Raw genomic sequence first — 9,084 nt, 5'->3', positions numbered from 1 at the left:
GCTGTATTTGGTAAGCTCCGTAAATACCAGGCGAGATAAACAAACACGCACTCCCGCGGAGCCCGCGCCCCTGAGCACGCGTCCCGCCAGGGGGCGCAGCGCGGCTGAGCGCAGCGGGCGGGGCGGGGCGGGCGCGGTGCACGCCGGGAGCTGTCAGGGCGGCGCGGGGGTGCCGGTGGCGGTCGGGCTCTTCCGGCTCGGGTCGCTCAGGTAACGCCGCTCCCTCCGCTCCTTCCCCGGGATCTTGGCACGGGCACGCAGCGCGGCCCGGCGGCGGCTGCTGCTGCTCCCGCTCCCCTCCCTCCACCCCCGTCGCCGTTCCGGTGTTGGGGAGGGTCCGCCCCTGGAGCCGAGCCGAGCCGAGCCGAGCCGGCCCTCTGCTCTGCTCTGCTCTGCCCTGCTCTGCTCTCCCCTCCCCTCCCCTCCGGCACTGTCGTGGCGGAGGACGGCCGGGCCATACTGGGCTGTGTGCGAGGGGCAGGTGCTGAGGAGCCCGGGGAGAGCGGTTATAGCCTGTTAATTACGCTGCATCCATTGACCTGTGGCACCTGTCCACGCTCCCCACCGTGCTCTGTCCCCCCGCAGCGCGGAGCGCGCCCGGGTGAGTTTCGGGCTGCGGAGCCTCTCCCCCCGCCCGCACCGGCGGCAGCCGGCGGGGCCTGGCTTCGCCCTTCGTGGTGGAGCTTCCCCAGGGAGCTCTTCCCGCCTGCTTGGGAAGGAGCTTGGCGTTGGGCTGCTAGGGTCGTCCTGCTTTGACCTTGGGCGTCCAGGGGACTGCGGGCCTCTTTTAGGTGAGATTCCCGGTTGCTGGAGTTACTGCGTGTGTCGTATTTGGAAGGATACATGGGACATACGGCTGTCACTGAGTTGTGTGATGCAGGGTTAAATTTCATCTGTTGATGCAGAGATGGCCTTAAATCTTGTGATGCCCGTTCGAAAAGCATAAATATATGACAGCTTCTGGTGTTAAACGTTTTTCAGAAATAATATTTTCATACCTGTGACAATAACCAGAGAAGCTTGAACAATTTATCTCTTTAAGTAACCTAAAATATGTAAGATATGAGGTGCAGGTTTTAAAGAGCTTCTTCTGGGTGACTCAACCGTTGTTTTTGTTGCTGATTGCAGGAACCCTTTCACTCCTAGATCTTCTTTCAGTATGCAGTAATAGTGAAAGTGTTATGGTTCTCAGGTTAACTGCAGAGTGTTACTGATACCTAAATTCGGGCTGTAGGAGTGTGAAGAGTTGGGAAGACTGTATCTAAGGGGTAACAACAGGCTAGATACTTGCGGATAATAAGGGACCACATTATAAGGTTGAAGATCCTAGTCTCTTCATTTTGCTGCCAAGGCTTGGCCTGTGTTAAATACTTAAGCAGGCCTGGCTATCAAATTTACTTTCTTTGTTTGTAGGGGTTTATTTTGTTTTGTTTTGGGGTGGGTTTTTTTGGTTGGTTTGTTTTAGGTTTTTTTGGTTTTTTTTCATGTTGGTACCTTTTCAAAAACAGAGTGGAATACTTTAGACCTTTTGGTAACAGTGTGATGCCTAAATATTGTGATTATCCAAAATGTACAGTAATTTTCAAAATGGTATGTATGAATGTTACAAGGGGGGATGTCAGTTTGGAAACAGGCAGAATATTTACAACATAATTTGTGGATTTGTTTTCATTGACATGAGAATTGGCACTTTTGGAAACTAAGCAGCCTGTAAGTGATGTGGGGAGAGGCTGCATTTCTAGCTCACTTCCCAACTTGTTGGTAGCACCTGTGATGGTAGATATTTAAACAGCATTTTGCACAGAAAAGGTATCTTATATCTTCCATTACTGGAGTGGCTGTGCATTTGCATGGATGGTTCTGTTCACAACATAGGCAGTGCTTTTCCTGTGTAAAATTATTGGCATGCCATGCAGACCATTAGAAATGCTCATTGCGGGCACAGCAAGCTGTGTGGGTAAGGTGGTGCTGTGGTTCAAGCCCAGCCAGCAGCCAAGCCCCATTCCCCTATCTGTGATACAAGGGAGAGAATGAGAATGATAATAGGAAGAAAACTCATGGGTTGAGATAAGGACAGTTTAATAGGGAAAGCAGCAGACATGCAAGGAAACCACAGCAAAGAATTAATTCACCCCTTCCCATGGCAGGCAGGTGTTCAGCCATCTCCAGGAGAGCAGGGCCCCATCACACCTAGTGGTGGCTTGGAAGAAAACACCATCGTTACAAATGACCTACCCCTTCCACTTTCTTTGTATGCTAAGCATGATGTCATGTTGTCTGGAATATCCCTTTGGGCAGTTTGTGTCCCCTGTCCCAGCTCTGTCTCCTCCAAACATCCCATGCACCTCCAGCCTGCTCACTGGCATGGCAAAAGTACGAAAGTACAAAAAGTAGAAAACGCCTTGGCTCTGTGTAACCCTGTCCAGCAATAACAAAAATATCTCTATATTATCAACCATGTTTAGCACAAATCCAAACCAGCCCCCTACCAGCCACTGTGAAGAAAATGAACTGTACTCTGCTGGTGTAAGTGGGCTCAGCCTGTAATCTCCTGCCATTGTTTTCTGTTTGAATACAGGGAGGACACTTCCCTGTGTTCACCACCAAGAGAACCCTCAGTTCTCTTGGCCACCATTCCTGCTGTCCACCTTTAATGTCTTCTTGCTTAGCCAGGAATGACTGCTTGCTCTGGGTTGGCTGGCTGAGAATGCTTATTGATATTCTCTTTTCTTCCTTTTCTTTTCTTATTTTTTGTCTTTGGTGGAGCTCTATTATGTTAAATCTGCAGTGTGTAGAAGAGAACCAAGAAGAGATATGAAGTGTGTTGTTAAGAACCTCTGTTTTGAGAAGGGTTGAAAAAGTAGGAGATAGAGGCTCACTAAATGATGCCTGCTAAAGCATGAAATAGGAAAATGGAAGTAATTTTTCTATATGCACGTAAATTGTCTTCCAGATTAATGACCATGTTGCTCTGACTTGTAGCTGAAAAGAAGCTGAATGATAAATAGAAACAGTAAGTGATGTGTTTCCCTCTGAGAGGCCGGGGAGAAGAAACACTGCAGGATCAACCATTTTCTCCCAATAACTGAAACTAGAAATGAAAAGAAAACACCAAGGAGAATCAGTAAATAGTTTTACTAGTCAACACATTCCTATTTTTATCAGAAACTTGTAGTTCAGTATAAGCATTAAAAAATAATTAGAAGTCAGGGAATAGTGCCTAACTGGGTTTTTCATTTGCAGAAATTGTAGCAAATTTAACCTTTTATTTATGTCTTTTGTGGCTTACTTCTGAGGATAGGGAGAGTGAACAAGTTTTGGTCCAGGCACCATTTTCAGAATAGTCAGGAAAGGATTCTACTTTACAAATTCCTTTGAAATCTACCTCTGGAACTGGGAAACCAGATGCATTGTAAAATGTAACCACAGTCTAGATAATGCAGAGATATATGCACAACATATGACACTATTTCAGAATTAAAATCAGAATAAAATTATAGAAATTAGCTGAAATTTGAAATTAATTAATTGCTAATGCCTTAGACCTCAGGGCATAATAAAAAAGGAAGATGGACCAAGTCTTGCCCTAATGCATTGTATTAGGTTATCCAAGTAAGGTAAGGATAAGGATATGAGAGCTCCTGACTTGTGCCTTTCTGAAAAGACCTATCAGGATCGTTAGGAGACAGAATGTTAAACCCACTTGAAGCTACATATTAGAACAATGGGTATGGATTAATGAAAGGCTATTGTGAGCAAAGAATAAATGAATAAATTACCTGGCTACCACTTTTTTGTTGCTAATTTGGTAGATTCTGTGTTAAACTGTGTATCACAATATTTTGAGAAGTCTCAATGTGAAGACACAGCATTACCCTGGAAGCAAAGCTTCTCTCTCAGTACAGAGTACTGCAAGTGTAATGTAAGACAGTGAACCTCATCTAAGTCTTTTTTTTTGTGTATTAAGCTGAAAAGTATCCCGAAGTTGGCAAACTCTCCTTTAAAACAAAGTGTAAAAAAAAGTAGTAAAAAATATAAGTGTAAATGAAGTGATTCTGGTTTGAATTTATTTCATTGTTATGTTTGCTATGGATTTTTTGCTGTTGTTTATTTATTTTAAATGTTTTACATATTAATTTGTCTTACTAATTTGACAAGAGTAAAAAATATGGAAGAAAGAAAAAGAATACCTCAAGATAAGTCTCCTCCCAATAAATGCTTGGGAAAGAAAAGCTGGCTAGGTAAAAAGGAATTGTTTTCAGAGGGAATATAGGGACTATTTGAAGACACGAGGCTGAAACACACAAAAGCGAAAATAAATTGCCATTTATTTGAGGAAGGCTGTCGTGTTCCTGTGCTCAAGCAGCTGGAGAGAAGATAACTATTTGACGTGGTGTACTTATCAAGCACTGCTTGACACGGAGGGCAGTGTTCCCAGGCCAGGGGGTGTGTGTGAGAGCTGGGCAGTCCTGTGCCACGGAGGGCAGTGTTCCCAGGCCAGGGGGTGTGTGTGAGAGCTGGGCAGTGCTGTGCCACGGAGGGCAGTGTTCCCAGGCCAATGTGTGTGTGTGAGAGCTGGGCAGTGCTGTGCCACGGAGGGCAGTGTTCCCTGGCCAGGGGTGTGTGTGAGAGCTGGGCAGTGCTGTGCCAGGGAGGGCAGTGTTCCCTGGGCAGGGGTGTGTATGTGAGAGCTGGGCAGTCCTGTGCCACGGAGGGCAGTGTTCCCTGGCCAGTGTGTGTGTGAGAGCTGGGCAGTGCTGTGCCACGGAGGGCAGTGTTCCCTGGCCAGGAGTGTGTATGAGAGCTGGGCAGTGCTGTGCCACGGAGGGCAGTGTTCCCAGGCCAGGGGGTGTGTGTGAGAGCTGGGCAGTGCTGTGCCACGGAGGGCAGTGTTCCCAGACCAGGGGGTGTGTGTGAGAGCTGGGCAGTGCTGTGCCACGGAGGGCAGTGTTCCCCGGCCAGGGGGTGTGTGTGAGAGCTGGGCAGTGCTGTGCCACGGAGGGCAGTGTTCCCAGGCCAATGTGTGTGTGTGAGAGCTGGGCAGTGCTGTGCCACGGAGGGCAGTGTTCCCTGGCCAGGGGTGTGTGTGAGAGCTGGGCAGTCCTGTGCCAGGGAGGGCAGTGTTCCCTGGCCAGTGTGTGTGTGAGAGCTGGGCAGTGCTGTGCCACGGAGGGCAGTGTTCCCTGGCCAATGTGTGTGTGTGAGAGCTGGGCAGTCCTGTGCCACGGAGGGCAGTGTTCCCCGGCCAGGGGGTGTGTGTGAGAGCTGGGCAGTGCTGTGCCACAGAGGGCAGTGTTCCCTGGGCAGGGGGTGTGTGTGAGAGCTGGGCAGTGCTGTGCCACGGAGGGCAGTGTTCCCAGGCCAGGGGGTGTGTGTGAGAGCTGGGCAGTGCTGTGCCACGGAGGGCAGTGTTCCCTGGCCAATGTGTGTGTGTGAGAGCTGGGCAGTGCTGTGCCACGGAGGGCAGTGTTCCCCGGCCAGGGGGTGTGTGTGAGAGCTGGGCAGTGCTGTGCCAGGGAGGGCAGTGTTCCCTGGGCAGGGGGTGTGTGTGAGAGCTGGGCAGTGTTGTGCCACGGAGGGCAGTGTTCCCTGGCCAATGTGTGTGTGTGAGAGCTGGGCAGTGCTGTGCCAGGGAGGGCAGTGTTCCCTGGCCAATGTGTGTGTGTGAGAGCTGGGCAGTGTTGTGCCACGGAGGGCAGTGTTCCCTGGGCAGGGGGTGTGTGTGAGAGCTGGGCAGTGCTGTGCCACGGAGGGCAGTGTTCCCTGGGCAGGGGGTGTGTGTGAGAGCTGGGCAGTGCTGTGCCACGGAGGGCAGTGTTCCCTGGGCAGGGGGTGTGTGTGAGAGCTGGGCAGTGCTGTGCCACGGAGGGCAGTGTTCCCTGGGCAGGGGGTGTGTGTGAGAGCTGGGCAGTGCTGTGCCACGGAGGGCAGTGTTCCCTGGGCAGGGGGTGTGTGTGAGAGCTGGGCAGTCCTGCTGGGGGACTGCGAGGGCACAAAGCTCCCGGTGCTCACAGGCGGTGCGGGAGCCGCGGCGAGGGCGCGGCTGTGCTCGCACCAGGACACTCGTTCTCCTTGTGACAGTGCTTTTCCAACCCACTGAACTTGTGGTTACCATGGATGTGCCTACGGCAGGTAAATTCCTTCCATATCCTGTTCCGAGTAATCCCAACAACCTCATTGCTAATATTCAATCTCAGGAGCTCTTTATGAAGGTGAGAACTGACACTGTGGGATGGTGTTGCAGGTTTGATTGTGGATAGCTGGAAAAGGCCCTACCAGCTCAGGGAGCAAGCCAATCTTTTTTTGGAGCATGGCAACAGTTTCTTTTGGTCCAGGGAGCAGTAGTTGATACACTATATACAATGTTACACATTACTTTAGAGTAAGGATTTTATGTTTCTGTTTAGCTCAGTAATGTGAACGTGACTGGTGACTCCAGATTTTATTTCATGTTCTAGTGGAAGGTGTCCCTGCCCATGGCGGAGGAATTGGAGCTAAATGTGCTTTATGGTCCCTTCTAATTCAAAACAGTCAATGATTTAGAAAAACTTCCTATATATTTGTTATTGTTCAAGTGTCAGCTGTGAGAATGAAATAATTATTTTTAAAATGTCTTTAATCAAATTGCTTACACTTCTCTGATGGTTGCACTCTGATGGTTGCAACACTCTGAACACTTGTCAGATTGAGTGAACGGTAAATTTTAGGGGTTTTGGGGGTTTTTTTGTTTGTTTTTTTTTTTTTCTTCAAATGTGTAATTTAATATGAGAGAAATAGTGACCAGTTCTAGATTTAGACTGAAATATTGGTTGTTCAAATACAGTGGTCAATAAAGGGAAGAAGGGGACAGAAAAAGTACTTGAAAGTAAGTGTTGAAGAATAACCACAATTTCAAGGAGGCATTTTCCCATTTTTCTCTATGTTGTGTAGTTCTGACTTAAATTGCCATCTGTTTTTTAGTAAGACATGTTAGATGTTTAGCATAATTTAGAATAAGAAGCAAGGCTATCTGGGGCTTTGTTGATTTTTGGATGTAAAATGATCACTGATTAAGCTATAACTTTTTGCATAGATAATTCAGCAATCATTTGTTGTAAGACAGGAAAATGGGGAAATGTTATTCTAGTAAGAAGAAAATATTTTAGTTAATGGTTGACCTGAGCTGTAAGAAAGAGGCAAATCAGCATCTTTCATTTACTGAGTGACATAAGTTCAGATCTGTGAAATCTGAATATGTGATTTGATCTCATGAAGAATGATACTTTAAAAGCAGAGACTCTAGTGTAAAATTCTGGCATTCATGAGGGGCAAAAGTACTTAACTTTAGAAAAGATGATGTATGTTATACTTTGCCAGAAACACTAAGGTAGCCCTGAGCAGTATGCAGGCAATGGTGCTCAAGGGCTGAAAGAAAAGAAACCAGAAGTGTTCTGTTGGTGGGTCTGGAGTCAAATTAAAATTTTATTCCAGTATATCAAACTGTTCCTTAGTTCACCTGTTATATATTGAGAAGCTGTAATAAAATAAAATTGAGTAGAGGGGTTAAAATGTCACCCTAAACTCAGTTTCTAAGAGGCAATTGGAAGAGATATATATTTGTCCATGAGAGTTAGAAGTCTTTGGTCACTTTCTTCTCCCCTCTGATAAACAGACATAGATTTGATATTTTTTTTTAATTTCAGAAAAATTGTGCTCTAAAGCATATTCATTTAAGGTTTGTTTATAACTATAAATTTGTTTTATTAAGTAGTAACTAGAGCAGCCAAATCCTTAGAAGAGTTTGTTCCTCTTTATGAACTCCTATCTAGTGTAAGCCACCTTTGGAAGACCATATGACAGGAACAGCAGAAAGAGCATTTTACATTACATACCTGAAGTACTTGCATCAGTCTGTGCTCAATGATAGGTTTATTCCAGTCTTTTTCCTGTGAAGAACATGGAAAAGAAGGAAAAATGTACTTATTTTCTTTTTACTGACAGTTTGATTTTTTTTTTCTGTAATAATAAATAAACTTGTTTTGTAGCTTTATAAGTAAGGAGGCTACACATCCAGTTGGGTACCTGAGCCAACCTCTGTAGCACAAGCCTTACATTTTCTTGCATTTAATTATTTTTTGATATAACTCCCAGGAAAACATCTTGTGTTGATTTAGAAGTTGCCAGTATGTGTAATGCAGATTATTATATAGATTTGATTTAATTAAATTTTGTTGTGAAAAAAAATTGAACATCTAAAGCAGAGCTGTTTTTTCACTGGAAAAATATAATGTGCTATGTCCACTTGTGAATATGACTAGGTAGAAAAGTGTACTGAGAAGTTATTAATCACAATATTAAATCTTACTAAGTGTAGACTGTTGAAGGATACTAATGACATAATGGCTAGTTAATAATACTGCTAGGTGGGGTTCTTTTGTTTTGTTTGTTTGTGTAGTATGGGAGAGATTCTTCATTTGTTATTCTACTGAATAGCAGTTGGCCAAAATAACAAGTTCAAATGGTTCTTACAGTTCAACAAGTTCAACAAAATAACAAGTTCAAAACGGTTCTTACTCTTCAGAAGACATCAGAGATTCCTGTTTGAAAAATTCTGAAGAAGAGGACTCTGTGGAAAGTCAATCTAGAAACAGATGATTAGCTGTAATTGGAAAATTTTTATCTGTGGTTATAGAAGAATGTATGTGTTTTCTGTATATGAATTTTATCTGAAGAGTCTGGTGTGGGATTTGCAAGACTTATTTTGCTATTCATGTTGTTAAATGCTTCTGAGGGGAAGCAAAGCATAATAAATTACCAAATGACAAGGCTTCTGTTTTCTTTGTATTCAAATCTGTGTTTGTATTGAGTCTATTTAAATACAAATGTTTTTCTGCAATTGCTGGCTTAATATGTGGGCACCATACATGGCTTAAAAAGCAATACCACTACAGTGAAATCAGAATTTTTTGTCATCCGCTTTTTAATTGTCTACTAGTTCTTTTACTGTACGTCCCATAGCTGCCTTCGAAATGGTACACAATTTAAAAAATGCCTTGGAATATTGCATTGCAAAGCAGAAACCCTGAGGAATTCAAAGGAGCAAGC

General features: G+C 45.2%; 1 protein-coding gene across 8 annotated transcripts in view; it reads left to right on the top strand.

Annotated features, from left to right (window-relative positions):
- Positions 1-106: 106 nt before the first annotated feature.
- The window catches only part of DOP1A (DOP1 leucine zipper like protein A), a 62,827-nt gene continuing 53,849 nt past the window's right edge, over positions 107-9,084 (top strand). For 7 of the 8 annotated variants that reach the window (XR_011681796.1, XM_071443952.1, XM_071443923.1 and 4 more), the window contains exon 1: positions 107-210. The gene's annotated coding sequence lies outside the window, so the exon portion shown is untranslated. Of the gene's footprint in view, positions 211-636; positions 792-9,084 lie in introns of those variants that run through there. The other variant, XM_071443913.1, reaches the window with a different exon arrangement.

This window comes from Agelaius tricolor, unplaced genomic scaffold (genome assembly GCF_023055355.1).
Source record: "Agelaius tricolor isolate 1412-34295 unplaced genomic scaffold, bAgeTri1.0.p SCAF_1, whole genome shotgun sequence".
In the NCBI taxonomy this organism is placed as follows: Eukaryota; Metazoa; Chordata; class Aves; order Passeriformes; family Icteridae; genus Agelaius; species Agelaius tricolor.
This window is presented reverse-complemented; position numbering and strand designations above follow the sequence as displayed.